We start from the raw sequence: 20139 nt of genomic DNA on the forward strand, positions 1-20139 counted from the left end.
AGTAGTGGTTACTACCCACCAAAAATTTATGCAAGTCCTTATCCCTTAGTAGGCAATTACCTATTCCACCTTTTCCACTTCATATATCAATTTGCAATTCTTCTAAGACCATAACATCCACTTAAGCGACAAGGATTATGTTGCCTTGCAACATTTGTTATGGAGTGATTCCTATCAACATTTACCAGCCATTTAATTTATATGATTGTGCTAGTTGTACCTATTTTTAAAGTGGAGATAAAATATTTCCTTTTAATTATAAGACCATTATGACTAACCTCATTTTAGACAAGTTGTATGGAATTATTTTGGAAAAAAAATGATTAATTTATAGATGTGAAAAGATATAAAGACCAACGTAGGTTTAGGAGATATCATTCAATTTTGGACCACCTTATTACTCTTAGCATGCTTGTAGAGGATATTTTGACATAGTACCTAGGAAAAACTTTTGGAATATGCTTGGACAGATATATGTTCCTTTTGATTGGATGGGTTGTATGAAAATGTTATTTCCAAATTTAGGAACAATAAGAGCTCATGAGAATCCCATGATTTCCTATGATCTTGTCAAACATTTAGGAATCCTCTAGGTTTTCTAATCCAATATGTCATAAATGAATCCTATGATATTGGATTTCTAATCAAATATATCCTATGATTTCCTATGATATTGGATTTTTAATCTAATATAGATATGACTATTAATACTGAAAAAATGAAAGTCATGGTAATTAAAATCATGACAAAAACAACTTGGAGGAAGTAGGAAGTACTTTTATACAAATATCTTAGAATCAATATTTTTCATAATCTCAATTGGAATTATAAGAAGGTGGAAAAGATAAATGGAAGGTGGAAAACTTAGTATAGCTTGAAAATAATTGAAAATTGGTGGATCTTCAAATATGGATTTTTAAAAAGCCCTCTTTGAGTCTCTTATTACTTTAGTATTCTATATAGATGTGAGGTTTTTGGAGACAATATCTTGGGAGAGTAATGGAGAAAGATGGCAGAGATACAAAATCATTTTAGAACCTATAATCTCAAATTTAAAGGAAATGCACTCTATTCTATTCTCTCGTAGAAGTGATCCTTTCCTCCATTGAGAGCATGGTTATGACTAGGTACTTAATGTATAAGAATAAGTCAAATAACATGGAGGAAAAGGGGTTTCCTAAAATTGCTTCAAACTCTAGCCAAAACTATCTTCATTTCAAGCAAAGATGGCATAAGGATGCACAATATTTTCTAAAGCATTGGAGAATAAATGAAGAAATCATATTCTAATATTAAAAACTATTATAACATCAAAATTTAAGGAGAAATTGTGAGTTAGAGGGAAAAAAGAAGTGATAACATTATAAGGAGGGTATCAATTCTAATCTAAAAATAAAAAGTATCTCCTTGTCTTAACTAGTTTAAAAAAGAAAAAAAAACATTGCTAAAATAAGAACAAATTCTCATGATATCCATAAAAAATAAAAAGTATCTCCTTGTCTTAACTAGTTTAAAAAAGAAAATAAACATTTCTAAAATAAAAACAAATTCTCATGATCTCCATAGTGAGACTCGACATTAGTTAGTTTTCAAAATACATGTGATGAAAGAATTTGTCACCTTTGTTACACTAAGAGGGTGGAAGATGAAAAACACTATTGGATTTTCCAACTTTTACTCAGATTAAATCTCAATTTCAAAAGATAATCTAATAAAACATTAAAAGATCATCCAATAATTAAACAGATGAAAGACAATTCAAGAAAACATTCACAAGTGAGACAATCAGGTGTCATTAATAATAGAGTAGGGATATCATTATTTAAAAATATAAATGTTGGGAGAAAATATGAATTAAAATATAACAACAATTAATAAGATTTTTTTCGCATGTTCATCAAAAAGTAAATCCTTGAGATATTAATGTAAATTTCGACGTTTTCAAAACTTATTAAATTTGGCCATTTAAAAAAACTTAGTAGTCCATAGTTATGTGGAAGATTTTTAGGAGCTAAAATATTAATATGTTTAATATTAATATTTAATTGAAATTATTTCTATTTTATGTGGTTGTACTATACCTAACCACTTTTGCTTTGATCTTGAGGTGATAAGTACTTCACAACAATCTAAATGCTTTGATGTTACCACGTAGCAATTTTAGATGTTTTTTTTAACCATTTATCACTACACTCCACTAATTTTTTTTGGTAAGAATTTGTAATGTTGAATTTAATCTTTATCAAAGATAAATTGTAAAATACAGATGTAAATATACAATAATTGATTTTTAATTATTTATTAAATTTAATGCATGATTAGGTATACAATGGTTAAATATATAATAGTTTCATAAGGAGATAATCACAATCACAAATATTTCTATGCAAAATAAATTCATATCCACCATATTGGTCGTTGAGGGTTGATTTTCCGCCAAATCACAAGAATCAACTAACAATGCCACTACCAAGCCATTTCATGATACCATTAGGCTGGAGAAATATCCTATGGGGCTATAATCTTATTGACCCCAACCTCTTGCTATCATGAAAAGTCATCTTCTCACTATAGAGCTTTATAGGCCCTCTTCCAACAATTAAACTAGTCATTGCACTCTCTTTGACTATCACACACAACAAAAGGAACTCTCTTTGATTATCACATGCAACAAAAGGAACTCTCTTTGATTATCATATGCAACAAAAGGAAGGTTAACTCTTTCTATACTCAACAATCCATTAGAATGATTATGCTTTATTATGCTCTTTAGTATATAGAAAGAGTCCTATATGTTGTCTAATTTTTGGTAATAGCTTCCAACATAAAACACTCGGCCCTAAGGCTGTCAATAAGCAACAATAATGGGGTTTTAGGTGTGAAGGTATTGTGTTGGATGTCTTCCTACACAAGTATTAGCAAAAGGACCTATTCTACTAGTTGCAAGTAGTCAAACACGAAATTTATGAAGATTTATATATAAACCTGAAGAGTGGCACACATTCATATAGTTGTCATAAATCTACATAAAATGTTAGAACAAAACTATAAAAGAGAGATAGAAAATATGAAACCATATGCATGCAAAAATCCAATAAACCCAATAGAAAAATTTATTAATTAGTCACCTCATGACAAGCTTTGCTTGAATGTGGTCCAAAGGACCTCCTCCTTGGGAGATTTTGTAGACAATCCTTATGGCAACATATGGTTCCCTCTCTCTAAAGGGAAGAATGTTCCGAAAAGAGAAAGGAGAAAAATGGTAGAGAAGTTATAGTGGAGAAGACTCGAAAGTTGTAGGATCATAAGTTTGATGATGAAAATGGACCTTGAGAAATGAGGAAAAAAATCCTTTCTATTTTATTATAAATTGCTTAGATTTGATGAAGTCAAATATAATAAAATCTTTGTTAGACCAAATCAACATCTAATTAATGTGTTATTTTATTATTATTTGTGAGAGGATAAGGTAAAAAATAATGGTTAAGGACCATTATGTAACCACCCATTTTCATTGCACCAATTGAATGTGAATACAACTATGTAAATATTGAACATATGCAAATTATGTGAAAATAAATTAGAGACTCGCTGAACGGAGGGGCATATGAATCCAAATCTCTAAGTGGAAGGCCTGTGGAGGACTGTTGCATGTATTTTGAAGTGTTATTTGTGTGCTTGCTTGGTTTCTTATGGAATGTTGTGAGAACCAACCTTAATAAATTACCTTGACTACCACTTGACTAGAGGAATGGCTTGCGTTGGAAGGAAGTGAAGTTTAGAATGGGCATACTAGGTGAAGGACACCACCTATACTATCACCATTCCTCGTTGAACGTGGTTGAGACAAAATGGTGGCCTTGAGGGAAAACAAAAGATGATCAGATGAAGAGGAGAAGGGGGTAGTCAAAAGTGTGTGGGGAACCACAAAATGATTAGCGTAAAAGTTGGCTAGACAGAGTACATGAAGAGTGCTAGAGACCGCAAAACAAGGGAGCTTTGGGAGAAGAAACTAGAGAGGAAAATTGTGTCAAGCTACTAGTGAGAAGGCAATAGGAAAAAAGTTGGGCGTGACTGAACCTTGTGTCCTGTGAATCGAGAAAGTGTTCCCTGTGACCACATAGAGGCCATTGAACCATGTGTTTAAGCTTAGAGGATCAGCGGGAACTCGATGAAGGAGATGGATCACTGTGGTGCTTTCAGTGAGTTATAAACCACCTAGTGTTTTCTTCTTGGATGATGAACCATTGGGATAGGGAAATCTGAGTCATTATGGTGCTTGCCATGAAGCTGATAAACCACTTAGAGAGTCGATTGTGGACCCCTATTGTGATTACCAGGGATAGGCGGTTGCTAAACCATTAAAATTAGTTGATTTTCCCTCCTAGAACTAGGATATAACCCATTTGATCTTGGGTGAAGCCTTGTGCTTTAACCCACAGAGAAAGCGAGTCACTATGGTGCTTACTACTAGATAGAAGTCAATAAACCACTTGGACATTGGACTCTTTCTCCTGGTTATGTGATTAAGCCTTAGGTTTCAATTTCCCTAAATATGCATCCCCTTAGACTTTGGATCTGGATCGGGGGTGGTTGGCTACAAGAAATATTGTAGCCAACCACCCCCTAGTTGAAATTTAGTCCATTCGAATTCACTTATATTTTTTTATAAAAGATACATAGTAAAGCTATGTGGCTATGTGGCTGAAATATAGTCCATTGGAATTCACTTATAATTTTTATAAAAGATACATAGTAAAGATATGTGGCCGAAATCTAGCCCATTGGAATTCATTTATAATTTTTATAAAAGATACGTAGTAAAGTTATGTGGCTGAAATTTAGTCAATTGAAATTCACTTATAATTTTTATAAAAAATACCTAGTAAAACTAAGTGGCCAAAATTTAATCTATTGGAATTCACTTACAATATAATTTTTATAAAACATACATAGTAAAGCTATGTGACTGAAATACTTTATTGTCCAACAAGTGAGACAAGGCATCCCCTCACCAGAATTTGGGCCACAGACCATGACACTATTGTTTGTATCCCAAATTACAAGCTTTGTACTAAGTGGCCAGTTTGTTCTTTTCTATGAATGCCAGCACCAACTTTTTTGTGAAACTCATTGTCAAATTCTTGTCCTTTGAAATGAAAAGTATAGTGAAGAGTACCTAGTAATGATGGTTATATCATATATGGCTTTATGTCAAAATTGTGTATCGATGGCAGTGCCTTTTTGGGAATTTTTTTTATTTCGAATTCCTTTTAAAAATCTGTCTTTTTACTGTAAAGATAAGAGGTAAGTTTTTGTAAATTTGTAGGCGAAATCTTGTGCTTCAAAACAAAAAGCAGATTGTATACCGTAAGATATAGATTCTTGCCGGGTGTATGGACAATTTTTCAATAAAGCAATGCAACATATTTAAAAGTCATAAAATAAGATAAGGATTTACATACCATTGTGAAATAATGTGACATATTTTGTAACATATTACGAAAGACATTTGAACTCTGTTAAGAAGAATATTTCATTTTATTGTTAATTAATTTCTCTATTTCTCATATATAAATATAATGGATATATTACATATTTTTAAGATTGAGTATTTATATATATTAATTAATTTATTTTTAAATAGTAATTTTTATTGTTATTTGAATGTATTTAATTTTTTAAGATAAATTTATTTAATGAGAAGAAAAAAAAATAAAAATTTCATATATATATATATTTGTTTTTTAGGGCAGCAAAATATTTTTTATTAATTACAAAAATTTATTTATAGTTTAATTTATGAAAGAGGACTAAAATCTAAGAGATATTTGAGACTAACAAACTGCTTACCAAGAATAAACAAATAGAAAACTATTACAATGATCATAACAACATAGAAAGTTCTTTGAGGATTCAAGATTTCAAAGGAGGAAATGCCTTTGGCATCCACATGACTTTCCCCAAGTTCAATAATTATTCACCGTCTTCTTGGATCTATGGGTTATTGCTCTTATGGCCTCATTTTTTGCTTCTTTGTCTTGCTTGGAGACCACCTTAAAATCCATAGTCTGAACCCAAGGCTGCACTGTGAGGAACTCAAGCACAATTGCTTGCTTGGAAGATAGGCCTCATACAAAATCCTAGCCTTGTGAGTTGGCATGTCATTCACATCTTTTCCATGCCATTCTTTCTCAAGGGCAATATCCATATCTTCTGGTAGGGCTTCTACTTCAACTTCTTCCAAAGGGGAGCTAATTATCTCATGTGGTAATAGATTTCACTGATGCTCTTCAAGAGATTTTTGCATGACAAATCAAACATTGAGATTAATGTCCAAAGTAGTTATGCCATTTTGCGATTTTAATTAAATTGGTTAATTAAGAAAATATCATATGAACAAATGTTATATGAAGTGATTTATGGTTTTTTGGGCACACGTTATTGATAAACCACAATATTGGCCCATGGTATTGTAACAAAGTCTATTTATAGATTAAGAATTTCCATGGTAAAGTGAGGGTAAATCTTGATGGCTAAGAATTTTATTCCTTTTTTTTTAAATGAATATATGTTTAACTTATATATATATATTTAATAATAGTGATAATAGTAGATATAAAATAAAGTTATAATTTAGTTAAATTTTATGATTTATTTATTTATTATTATTATTATTATTTTATATTATCAAAGTGAGGTGTATCATGTAGCAAGTGTTTTGGTGCTTATTAATCAATAAGCTCTATTGCCTCTAGCAATAGATTTGTTTGTTGATCAATTTTAGTTAAGCGTTGACCAATGCAAGTTATAATGTTTAACTTTGAAAAACAAACATTTATATGGACCATAACTTTGAAGGTCTTATTGCAACTTTGTGTGAGGTGGATAACTACCTCATATTTTTTTGCCATAATTTATGGATGTAGTTGCAATATTTATGCCATAAATTTTAAATATATTTGTGCAATAATCTTTCATTGTTAAGCTTCATAGGAAAACAACCTAAAATAAAAATCCTTAAAAATAGTTCATACTCACGTAAATAACTTATTTACCATCAATAACTGCCCACCATAATTTAAGCAAGTATTTACATAAAAAATGAATAGGAAAAAGATGGAAATAAATATACTTAGATTGACTATCATTATTTATGTTTTCTTCAAAGCTTTAACATGTAGGAGTAAAAGTGTAAATGTGCAAACTTAGTAGTGGTTATTACCCACCAAAAATTTATGCAAGTCCTTATCCTTAGTAGGCAATTAAAAGATGAAGGCTTTTCATGTTTGAACATAAACAATTTTGTTTATTTTATATAATGTTTTTAAGGATATAAAAAATAATATTTTGTTCATATATTTAAAACAACATGAAAAACAAATGAATTTTCCCCCAAACAAATAAATTCAATAGGTATACTACATGATTCATTGAGGAAGTTACATCCAACAACCACTGGCTTCTAATTTTAGAATGGTTGCCTAACCATTTGGATGAAAATTTTGTATTTGGCTTTATCCTTTTGTTTCAGTTGTTAAACTATAGTTAATATTATTATCATTGTAAAATATTAGATTCTTCATATATATTAAGTATTGATATGAGTATGTCATTATGGGTTTTTGAGTCTTCTTTTGAAAAAATATTATAAACACCTTGGGTTCTTTAATTCATCATTAAATATATGTACAAAGTGTTTTATAGCATTTCTTGTGTTGTTTTAATTTGTCATTCTTTTTTTTGTATCACAACAAGTTTTCATAATTTCTAAATATTCCTTTATATATGGTTTAGGGTAGTTTTGGTTTTGTAATCTACAGTACTTTGTGAATTGCAGCCTTGTGGTGCTTGTGAATTTAAGAGATCTAGAATATTGCAACAACTATAGATCTTATAATTCTATCATGCTCAAAATTTTGATAGTCACTTAGGCTTTTGAATAGATGTTTTACCTAGCCTACTAGAAGATAGAAGAATTTAAGGTTTGATATTTCCTTGCATCCATATATCATAACATTCTCCTATGGACAATATGAAGATAATTTTTTTTATAAGGAAAATACCTTTTCATTTTCTTGGGTTGTAATGCCTATGCAAAGAGTAGTGTTGTCTTGATTGAATTGGCACCCACATTTTTTCATCTCTTACATCTGGGACATCTCATATAGATTTAAAAGTAAATTTCTGAACCTTTGTAATAACCATGAACAAAACTATTAAATATTAGGTTCCAAATGATTTGATGCCATGGTTATTTACAAGAATTTTCTCCATCTCAATATATTCCATTCCAAATTAATTGATGTGATGGATACTTGAGCTTTTACAATAGTAAATATTGTTATAGTATGATTAAAATTGGTTTGAATCCTTATGTTTATGTGGTGTGAATTACAATTCCAATCTTTCTATTTATGTGGTGCAATTACATATGTGTATGGCTACTCATTTTTTTTCATATACACCATTATTACACTTCACCATCTCAGCATTGGTTCAAACCTAATGTAATATGTTTTTTATAGAATAATACAAGACCAAATTGAAAACCCTAGTTGAAACAAATTTTTCTTTTAAAATAGAGAACTACCAAGGTGAATAATACTAGAACATGAAAGCAGTTTAACTTGTCTCAGGGTTGGTTCAAACCCAATGCAATATACTTTTTATAGAATAATACAAGACCAAATTGAAAGCCCTAGTTGAAACAATTTTTTCTTTTAAAATAGAGAACTACCAAGGTGAATAATACTAGAAACCATGAATTCAATCCAAGCATACTTGGGAGATATATATTCTTCAAATAAATGGGAAAATTGGATTTAAGAAAAATAACCATAAAATTGTAAAATCCATGACTACTATTCTTTTCTATATGGACATTTTGAAAAAACTACAATATACCAAGGGCATAATTTTACCCAAAATATATTGAAAAAACTACAATATAACAAGGGCATAATTTTACTCTAAATATATCGTTTCCAGTTTTAGTGCCCACAAGTACATTAATTTCTTATCCAATCATGGGAAGGGAATTAATCTCTTATCCAATCATGGGAAGTAGTAGGGCAGATAATGGTTCACGTCATCTTCTATCGAATTGTGACATGAAGATGGCTCCTCCTAAGACCAGAATACACTTTCTCATATTTATATTTACCTTTTCATCTCTAGGACCTCATGGTCATCCCTAATTGATATCATCTTTTCTGCGATTATTTTTAAATATTTTTGTAATGATTTTTCATTATTAAACTTCATAGGAAAACCACCTAAAATTAAAATGGTTGAAAATGACTCATACTTAGGTAAATAAATTATTATTTACTTAGGGAAGTAAGTATTTGCATAAAAGATGAGTAAGAACAAGATGAAGATAAATATACCTACTAGGAGTTACTACTTAAGATTATATTTTTTTTCTTCAACACTTTAACATGTATGAGTAAAAGTGTAAATGTGCAAACTTAGTAGTGGTTACTACCCACCAAAAATTTATGCAAGTCCTTATCCCTTAGTAGGCAATTAAATTTTCCACTTCATATATCAATTTGCAATTTTTCTAAAACCATAACATCCACTTAAGCGACAAGGATTTTGTTGCCTTGCAACACTTGTTATGGAGTGATTCATATCAACATTTACCAGCTATTTAATTTATATGATTGTGCTAGTTGTACCTATTTTTAAAGTGGAGATAAAAGATTTCCTTTAATTATAAGACCATTATGACTAGCCTCATTTTAGACAAGTTGTATGGAATTATTTTGGAAAAAAATGATTAATTTATAGATAAAAAGTATGTGAAAAGATATAAAGACCAACGTAGGTTTAGGAGATATCATTCAATTTTGGACCACCTTATTACTCATAGCATCCTTGTAGAGGATATTTTGACGTAGTACCTAGGAAAAACTTTTGGAATATGCTGGGAAAGATATATGTTCCTTTTGATTGGAGGGGTTGTATGAAAATGTTATTTCCAAATTTAGGAACAATAAGAGCTAATGAGAATCCCATGATTTCCTATGATCTTGTCAAACAAGTTGGAATCCTCTAGGTTTTCTAATCCAATATGTCATATATGAATCCTATGATATTGGATTTCTAATCAAATATATCCTATGATATTGGATTTTTAATCCAATATAGGTATGACTATTAATACTGAAAAAATGAAAGTCATGGTAATTAAAATCATGACAAAAACAACTTGGAGGAAGTCCTTTCATACAAATATCTTAGAATCAATATTTTTCATAATCTCAATTGGAATTATAACATTGAGGAAAAGATAAATGGAAGGTGGAAAACTTAGTATAGCTTGAAAACAATTGAAAATTGGTGGATCTTCAATTATGGATTTTTAAAAAGCCCTCTTTGAGTCTCTTATTACTTAAGTATTTTATATAGATGTGAGGTTTTTGGAGACAATATCTTGGGAGAGTAATGGAGAAAGATGGGACAGATCCAAAATCATTTTAGAACCTATAATCTCAAAATTAAAGGAAATGCACTCTATTCTATCCTCTCGTAGAAGTGATACTTTCCTCCATTGAGAGCATGGTTATGACTAGGTACTTAATGTATAAGAATAAGTCAAATAACATGGAGGAAAAGAGGTTTCCTAAAATTGCTTCAAACTCTACCCAAAACTATCTTCATTTCAAGCAAAGATGGCCTAAGGATGCACAATATTTTCTAAAGCATTGGAGAATAAAGGAAGAAATCATATTCTAATATTATAAACTATTATAACATCAAAATTTAAGGAGAAATTGTGAGTTAGAGGGAAAAAAGAAATGATAACATTATAAGGAGGGTATCAATTCTAATCTAAAAACAAAAAGTATCTCCTTGTCTTAACTAGTTTAAAAAAGAAAAATAACATTGCTAAAATAAGAACAAATTCTCATGATATCCATAAAAAATAAAAAGTATCTCCTTGTTTTAACTAGTTTAAAAAAGAAAATAAACATTGCTAAAATAAAAACAAATTCTCATGATCTCCATAATGAGACTCGACATTTGTTAGTTTTCAAAATACATGTGATGAAAGAATTTGTCACCTTTGTTACACTAAAAAATTGGAAGATGAAAAGCATTATTGGATTTTCCAACATTTACTCAAATTAAATCTCAATTTCAAAAAATTCTAAAAATTCCTAATAATCTCTTACCTACTTAAGATTCAATAAACAAAATTTGATTTAAAAAACATTATCATCCTTAAAATAAATATAAATCTGTAATTTTTTATTATATTAATATTTCTTTTAAATTTTAATAATACTTTTTAAATATTATTATCGGGCTAAAAAATCGTAATAATCTCTTTCTTACTTAAGCTTCAATAAAAATTCCTAATAATCTTTTATGATTTGATTATGATTTGATTTGAATGAACATTATCATCATTAGAATAAATATAAATTTTTAATTTTTTATTATATTAATATTTTTAAATATTATTATCTTGCATATTCTTTTATATGTATATATATACACACTTTTTTATGAAAATATTCGATAAAATTTAAAAAAATCCAAGAGTAAGAGTCAAAGGATAATCCAATAAAACATTAAAAGGTCATCCAATAATTAAACAGATGAAAAAACAATCCAAGAAAACATCCACAAGTGAGACAATGGGGAGTCATTAATAATAGAGTAGGGATATCATTATTTAAAAATATAAATGTTGGGAGAAAATATGAATTAAATATAACAACAATTAATAAGATTTTTTAATTAAACAGATAAAAAAACAATCCAAGAAAACATCCACAAGTGAGACAATGGGGAGTCATTAATAATAGAGTAGGGATATCATTATTTAAAAATATAAATGTTGGGACAAAATATGAATTAAATATAACAACAATTAATAAGATTTTTTTCCATGTTCTTTAAAAAGTAAATCCTTGAGATATTAATGTAAATTTCGACATTTTCAAAAACTTATTAAATTTGGCCATTTAAAAAAACTTATTAGTCTATAGTTATGTGGAAGATTTTTAGGAGCTAAAATGTTAATATGTTTAATATTAATATTTAATTGAAATTATTTCTATTTGATGTGGTTGTACTGGTGGGCTCCAGTATTGTAGCAATAATGCTACAACTCCTGGGGCTCCCTATCTCTAATTTTATCAACCCGGTAGTTCGTACAAACTTGGAAGCGACGGTGCTGTATGCACAAGTACTAGCTCTTGTCGCAGCTGTCACTTGGTCAGCTGGCACAAGTCCGCTAGGGCTCAAGCCAACTTCTATATGTTCTCAGAAGAAGCTTTCTAAATGATGGACGAAGGCTATCTCAACGGAAAGTAATCTACTTTGCAAAAATGAACTGAAAGCCAACCAAAACATGAAACCCTAGTAAACCCTAATCTGACTAGTTTAACCTCTATGATGCAATAGTGAGAGCGCAAATGTCTAAAAAGGATGCCATTACTTCTAATGATGTGAAATGCATGAACTCAAACTACTTCCATGAAAAAGAACATTGTTTTTGTATTTTTGCTTAAGTGGTTGGAGTGAGTATGGTTGTGTTTCTTATTAGGGTTTGGCTGTGCAGAGGTGGTGCGAAGGGAGAGAAAGCTTGGGAAAGGTCAGGAGGGCTAGGAGAGGTCCCAGAGGGTCCCTAGCATCAGTCCACAGAAGTCTACAACGTTCAGGTGCTCGGCAACCAAGTTTGCAGGCTTCTACAGGATGTCTGCAGGGGATCCTACAGGAAACTAAGGAATTCTACAGGAAATCTGCTAACTTCTACAGGATGTTCTACCGTGGGAGTTTTGGGTGATGGTGAAGTGATGGAGCGGTATGGGTGGATAGGTAAGGTGGAGATGGAGCTTGTGATGGCTCAGGGACAAAGGGATAAGATGGAGAGAGAGTGCACGGAGTTGGTTGGTGAATAGAATGATGGAAACAACGAAAGGTCAAGAAAATGAAGCTACGTGGCAATGGAAGAGTTGGAAGGTAAACGAGCTGAACAGAGGTCGAGTAGGTGGCTTTAGGCGTGGTTAAGAAGAAGAAGAAGGAAGTGGAATGATACTGCGCAGTGTAAATAAAACAAATTGCTTATGTCTTGCACCAAAAGCGAGAATCCATTAACCTGTACTACCTGTGCTATTAAACCAATGAACAGCAATGTGAATCATGAAGAAAAGTCGTGCATGGAGGTAGAATGAAGAAGTATGGCTCTAGAGCAAAATGCATGGAAAGATCCACGATTAAAACGACTGTGTTGCAGCTTGCATAAAAGTAGGAAAAGACTGCATTTTTTGGTGGTTGGTATAGACTGCACCCCAATCTCTAAACAGAGATGGCAATGAAGGCACTAACAACCTTTTCTTGGAGCTCCAGTGAATTACAATCCTCCTATTCTAATCTAAGCAACTGAAAGTGATTTAACCATAAGCTAATCCTACTCAATCTCATTAAAGAAATCAAATCAGCAGACTGTGTTCTTGAAATGCATATCAAAACAAAGAAACAAAGTGCTGGAAAGAAAGGCAAATAACACTACAAGAAGAAGAGGTCTATTGCTCTCAGGTTGGGCCCTAACCTGAGAGCTATAGCTCCCTTAAAAGCTCAGAATTAGATCCAAATCTGCTTGCCTTTATTCATAATCAAGAGTCTAATGTCATGCCAAAACTGGCTTACAAAAACAAACACCGAGCTGTGCTCAGAAATTACAATATCAGTCCAAAAGTTCAAAAAGCTCCTAACAAAGGCTATGGCCTTCATATTTATACACAATGAAGATCAAGCTGGCTTCCTCCATTCGTGGAGCTTGGCTGTCCAACTAAAAGTCAAACTGCTGTAAACTGCTGATCCTGTAGAACGTGTTGGCTGCCTTTAATCTCGGTGGGGAGAGCTGTTGGAGCTCGGAGTTAAGGTGAAAATCACGAGGAAGGTCATCAAGACTGTGGACAACCTCCTTATGAACCCGCAATGTCACCTTTGCTGTCTCCTTGTCTCCATTTGCGTGGTCTTTTGCTCTCTTTAATGCCAAAAACCTGAAATCATCATGTATTAGCCACATAGATATAATGCCTGCCCTTCTTCCTACAAACAACACGAATATACTAAGAAATGAATGCATAAGTGATAAAAGATGAATGGTTGAGCAAGGTAAGTAGGCCAAATGAGCCCAAATTGTACCAAAAATTGGGGCTCATCATCACCCCCCAGCTAAAATATTTGCTCATCCTTGAGCAAGTTAATCCAAATCTTCATCCTTCATTGCTTTTACTGCTTCCCTTACATCCCAAGCCTCTGTGGTAGTGTCCTCCTTGCTGATATGAAACCCAGCTTTCCTGTTCACCCCTTCCCATTGTTCACTGTCATCCTCCTCTGTATTGCCTTCAGTCAACCCTAGCAGTAGTGGTGGGCTGAGTTTAAGGCCAATCCAGCTGGCCTGGAGGCTTTGCATTGATTTCTTGTAAAGGTCTACCCTTACCAAAGCTTCCCTCATCCGAGTTGGGGTATGGTACTCTCGGATTTTCAAACTGTGTGCCAAGGTATTCCATCTGCGTGTACATGCTTGGGCAGCACTTTCTCCTAACAATCTTTCCATGTCTTCAAAATGAGCTATGGCTTAGGCCTGTTGGTCCATAAATATGAAGGAAGCTGTGGGATCAGTAGACAACTGTTGGTGTGCTGAGATGAGTGCAACCGGATCCTCTGGTTCTGCTCGAATGAACAGTGGCTCGCTCAATTCTCGGTTCATGACCGATTTTGCTTCAGCTGCTCTTTGATCCTCATGGTTCAACCATGAAGCGAACGCCATCAATTGCATATCACCCAAGGCAATATTGGGATCCCAGGAGACTTCATTAGGCAGAGCCAAATTGTGGAGGTAGAACTCTACTAATTTGGCTTTGTCTTCTGACGAACTAGTACTGCACAATTCAAAAAATTGCTGTGGGTTTTGGATCTGAGAAATACCTCTTTGTGCCAAGGTATTTATTTGGAACTGCAGCCATTGCTCTTTTAAGTACAAACCATAGGATTTTGCAGGTTGTCTGCACTGTATTGCCTCCATGGCCCAACTGGCCATGCAGGCCAATTGTGCTTCCTTTTGCTGCAGCTGTTCTTTTAGAGCTTGCACTTCAATTTGTGCCTGCTGTTCTGCTTCCTGTAGAAGTGTCATTGGCTCTTCAAGACCGGTGGTCAGCTCCTTTTTGCCTTGTTGTTCTTCTGTGGTGTCTTTGGAGGATGTACCTACCCCTGCCCTTAGTTCCTGTAGCTGCAATCTCAGCTTCTGGTTTTCTTCCTGTAGAAGCACACGTTGGCAATTAGCCACATGTTTAGCCATGGTGAATTCACTCCTGACCTCCTTGAGTTGCTCTTGTAAAGGGCCTATGTCCGCCACACCCTTTGACTTGGCGATCTGCATCCATGTGTGGGTACGGACTCTTTCTTCCTCCAATGCAAAAAATAGGGGTACAGTAAATTTTTGCGGTATGATTTTGCCCGCCTCTAAAAAGGTGTAGTATGAACTCAGACTAGGCTGAGGGCTGGGCTCTGGTATATGTACTTCTTCTGCCTCTTTAGGTGGCTCTACCTCACCCTCCCTTGGTGGTGATGAGGGTCCTTCTCCTTCCCTCTTCTCCGTTTCCTGTAGCCGGGCCAGAGTGTCCTGTAGAACATTTTCAGCTTCCTGTAGCGGAGTTTTTTTAGTCAACAGGTCTAACCTTTCTTGCCACGTATTTTTCTTTGGACTCCCCTTCTCGTAGGTGACTGTTATCCTTGAGGGGGACTTTTCCTTGGGAGAAGCAGGGGTATCTTCGATGACAATCGGGCTGCTGGACGGAGGCTGTGGCTTGCCCGTCTTTATCCTAACACTTCTTCGAGCTTTAAAGTATAGAGGGGTCTCCCTCTTCCTCTTTTCTTTTGGCTTAGGTGGCGTGCTGAGGCCAGCTAATACAGCTGCTGCCTCCCTTGCCAGAATGTCCACCTTCTTCTCCTTGGGTTTCACCTTTTCAGGGCTTCCTGTAGAAGACCCTGTTTTAGCCACTTTCGGGCTTCCTGTAGAAGCCCCTGTTTTGGTAATTTTCGGGCTTCCTGTAGAAGACCCTTTCTCTGTTTTCGGGCTTCCTGTAGAAGCCTGTTTCTGCTTTCCTGTAGACATGGGTGTCACCACCTTTGCTTGCTTTGCTGCATGGGTTTTGCTTTTTGGTTTGGTTGCAGGTGCTGATGAGGTACTTGGGCTGATGTGGACCACCTCAGCTTTGTCCGTTCTGCTCTTCAACCTCTTTTCTCTTGCTGACAAGATGGGTGTGTCACCTTTTTCTTTGTCATCCTTTTTATCATGCTTCTTCTTTTGGTCTTTCTTCTACACTGTGGTCGGGGTCTTCTGGCCTGTTTCTTTCTTTCCCTCGGCCACTGCTTCTTTTTCCTCACTGCTGGAGGAACCCATTTCTTCAATCAACATCCTTATGTCTCCATCTCTTGTCAAATTCCTGAATGATTCCCATGAGAGGGGAACCTTATATGAATGAAGCGCATCCTCCACAAGAAGTTTGATCAACCCATGGTGGGCTACCTGATCTGGTATGCCTTCTTTTAACTTCGTGGCACACTCAATTAGAGACTGTAACAGGCAATAAGGAATGCTCAGTTTCTGTTCTACAGGAAGATCAACCCGGTGCCTCAATTCAGTGAGCAACCGAAAGTGATACGCGTACACGATGCTAAAACGGCCTTCACAGGTTATATACTTCATGATTTGCAGGCTAACTTCATTCCATGGTGGCAGCAAACTGGTTCTACGCACCCCATTTTTGTCCTCCGAGAATTCCTCCTCAGGTGGAAAGAATTCTTTCTTGGCCTGCTGGCTCAACTTCCTTTCTTCCTTATCCCATGGAAAACCCATTGGAAGTTCAGTAATTCGACTGATATATTGCGGGGTGAGCTTGAGGCTTAGACCCCTGAAGTTCAGTGTGGCCAGTGTCTTGGATTTCGGCCTCAGAGCCTGCAAAAATTCTTCTGCCACTTCATCGTCGTAACCCTGCAATTTGTCACAAAAAGATATCCATTGAACTAGTGTGAAGAGCTCCACCACCTCCTGGTTTTCCCTTAATTTGGTTGAATCAGTGGGTTCTCGTCTAATAAACCCACCCGGCATGATAAAACAGCTTCCTTAACTAGAGGTGGTGATTGTGGAAGAAATTTTGTTTACAAAGACAGAGCGTAGAATGTCATGCACATAATCCACAAAACTTATCCCTGAGGAACTTAACATAGTTTAATTACCCTAACATCCTATAGAATGACAGTATAGGCACAACAGACAACAATTTCACCATTTTTCTATGACCAGACTGTGGACGACAATTCTGCCACCTTTAATAACCAGTTGCATGAAGAGTTCAGGGTTACCTTTTTAATTGGCCACCTTTTTACGTGAGGCACCCGCCTTCGTGTAGAAACCGCGTTCCTGTAGGATGATAGTGTTCCTGTAGAATGACAGCGTTCCTGTAGAATGCAGCGCGTGATTTTCGGGATGACTGCAGTCGGTCTGCGCCTTGGGTGTGCTTCACAATCGTTCTGATAGCCAAAGGCTCGGCGTATCGAACTGCAGAAAGATCAGGATAGCCGCTCGAGTTCAAAACGGTGGTTGATAAATGCATGAGTGCAATCTAGCCGATTAGATTTTGAATTCGGCGGAATCCATGGCGCGGGGGTGAGCTGTCCCCGCCGGACCGTTGGGTGACGTCATCCCATCATTCAACTGCGCCTTCACTTGCTGCCGCATCAATTCCCGCAGATCTGCCGCCGCCTCTTCTGTTAAACTCGTTTTTTCGACGGGATTGCTCTCACGTGCGTGCTGCCCATTCTTTTTTTCATGGCCGCCACCCACACATCCAACTAGACCATTAACTGGCCGATGTGGCCGGCCAAATGGCCATACGGCCGCTCAACCCATTCACCTTTACACTTAGCAATCAATCAAAGTAACATTCATGCAATCTGATGGAAGAAAGGGTCGAGACACTTACCTGCGCGGCTGCACATGATGTTTCGGTTCTTTGGACGCTGATGAGTCGATTTACCTGCTGCTGGGGAACTTACACAGGCCCGGAGGTCCATGTTCACAAGCTGCCGACGATGGATGGGATGCTTTAGTTGCATGCGCCCACGTTTCATTGCATATGGCCTGCGCTGTGAATGGTATCCACTCTAGCAGGCTTAACTGTTACAGGACTCCCGCGGGATGTCTTGGAATAGTTCTTCCTCCTTGGGTGCATGCTGCACGACGATGGATGGCCTCACGATCACGCTCCCGGAGCTCCTGGATGACTGGGATGCACATGGTGTGAGATCTCTAGCGTTTTTTTTTCATTTACAATTTGCTTTTTCTCGAGACTCATCGACCTGCTTTGCTGGTGCAGGTAACTTTGTTGCATGTCGGCAAGGATGGTGGAACAAGATAACAGCAATGTGCAAGGGTGACAACAGTGGCTTGCATGTGTCCAAACCGATCCTTAGCCGTTAGATCTCCTCATGAAATGAATTCTAGCCCGTTCTGAGCTTCTACAGGAAGTTTCCTGTAGAAATACAGAGCTTCCTGTAGAAAGATTGCGTTCCTGTAGAGAGTTTGTACCTTCCTGTAGAAAATCTGCGTCTTCCTGTAGAAAATCTGCGTCTTCCTGTAGAAGACTCAAGCTGTAATAAAATTGCACATACCTTGGAGAAAATGAGTATTCTTGGAGGAGGTGCTGGTGAGGTGTCCTGACTGCATGATGAGGACCCTTGGCTTTGAGTTGAGAGGCTTCCTCTCCTCCATAGAACACCTGCATGCAATTTTACATAATGAATCTGCTGACCTTGTTTTTTCTTTTTTTTTTTTTTTTTTGAAAGATAACAGGGGCGCCTCATTGAGGTTTTCACCCTTGCCATCTGCCTTAAGCACCTCAAAGAGGTTTTCACTCAAGGATCTTTTTCCAATCTCTTTTTTTTTTTGAAAAGACAATAGGGGCGCCTCAATGAGGTTTTCACCCCTACCACCTGCCTTGGGCGCCTCAGAAAGGTTTTCACCCAAGGATCTTTATTATTATTTTTTTTAGATTTTTTTTAGATTTTTCAGGGTATGCCCAAAGCAGGGGCAGAACCCTTCTCTATGACCAACACTGCCTTCTCCATAGTTTTGATGAACTCTTGTCTTGAGAGAGGCTTCCTGTAGATCTTCAATCGATGCCCATTGACAAGCATGGGGATGGCTTCCTCATCAATGGTCCGAATAAGAACAGATCCATTGTCATGACATTTTTCCACTGAATATGGCCCTAGCCATCTGGTTCTCAGCTTCCCCTTGAAATATTTGTATCTGGAGTCATACAACAAAGCCCAATCTCCCGGCTGAAATTGCTTGTCATGGAGATGTTGGTCATGCCACACCTTTCTCTGAAGTTGAACCACTTCTGAGTGAAGGAGGGCCTGCATTCGGTGCTCATCCAGTCCATTCAGCTGCAATAACCTTTCTTGTTGTGCATGGCTGAGATCTAGATCTAGCTGAGCTGCCATCCTCAAAGTGTTGTATTCAAATTCAATGGACAACAAAGCTTTCTTCCCATAGACCAGCTCATAAGGTGTGAAGCCGGTGGTGGTCTTCCAAGTAGTGTTGTAAGCCCATGTGGCTTCAACCAGGCGATCTGCCCAGTCCTTTCTGCTGCTGCTCACCACCTTAGTCAAGATCCCTTCTAATGCTCTATTGGTGACTTCCACCTGCCCATTTGCTTGAGGGTGATAGGGGGTGGAAGTCCTATGCTTGATCTTGTGATGAGCTAGTAGATCTTCAACTAGGTTGGAGGTGAACTGGCTCCCTTGATCGGTGACCAGCTCTCTTGGATAGCCAAACTTATAGAAGATGTTTTCTCTTAGGAACTCGCCCACCTTTTCTTCTGTTGCTGCTTTGATTGCTTTGGTCTCTGCCCATTTTGTCAGGTAGTCAGTGCACACAATGATGTAAGACCTTTGCCTCGAAGGAGGGTTGATTGGGCCCACAAAGTCCATACCCCACTTCTCAAATGGCTCAAGAGTCACCTGAGGTTGGAGAGGCATCTCATCCCTTTGGGTCGGTTTCCCCATTCTTTGGCATTGGTCACACTGGCTGACATATCTTCT

Source organism: Pinus tabuliformis, chromosome 3_2 (genome assembly GCF_031772625.1).
Source record: "Pinus tabuliformis cultivar Carrire ecotype Pingquan chromosome 3_2, CPIR1, whole genome shotgun sequence".
Lineage (NCBI taxonomy): Eukaryota > Viridiplantae > Streptophyta > Pinopsida > Pinales > Pinaceae > Pinus > Pinus tabuliformis.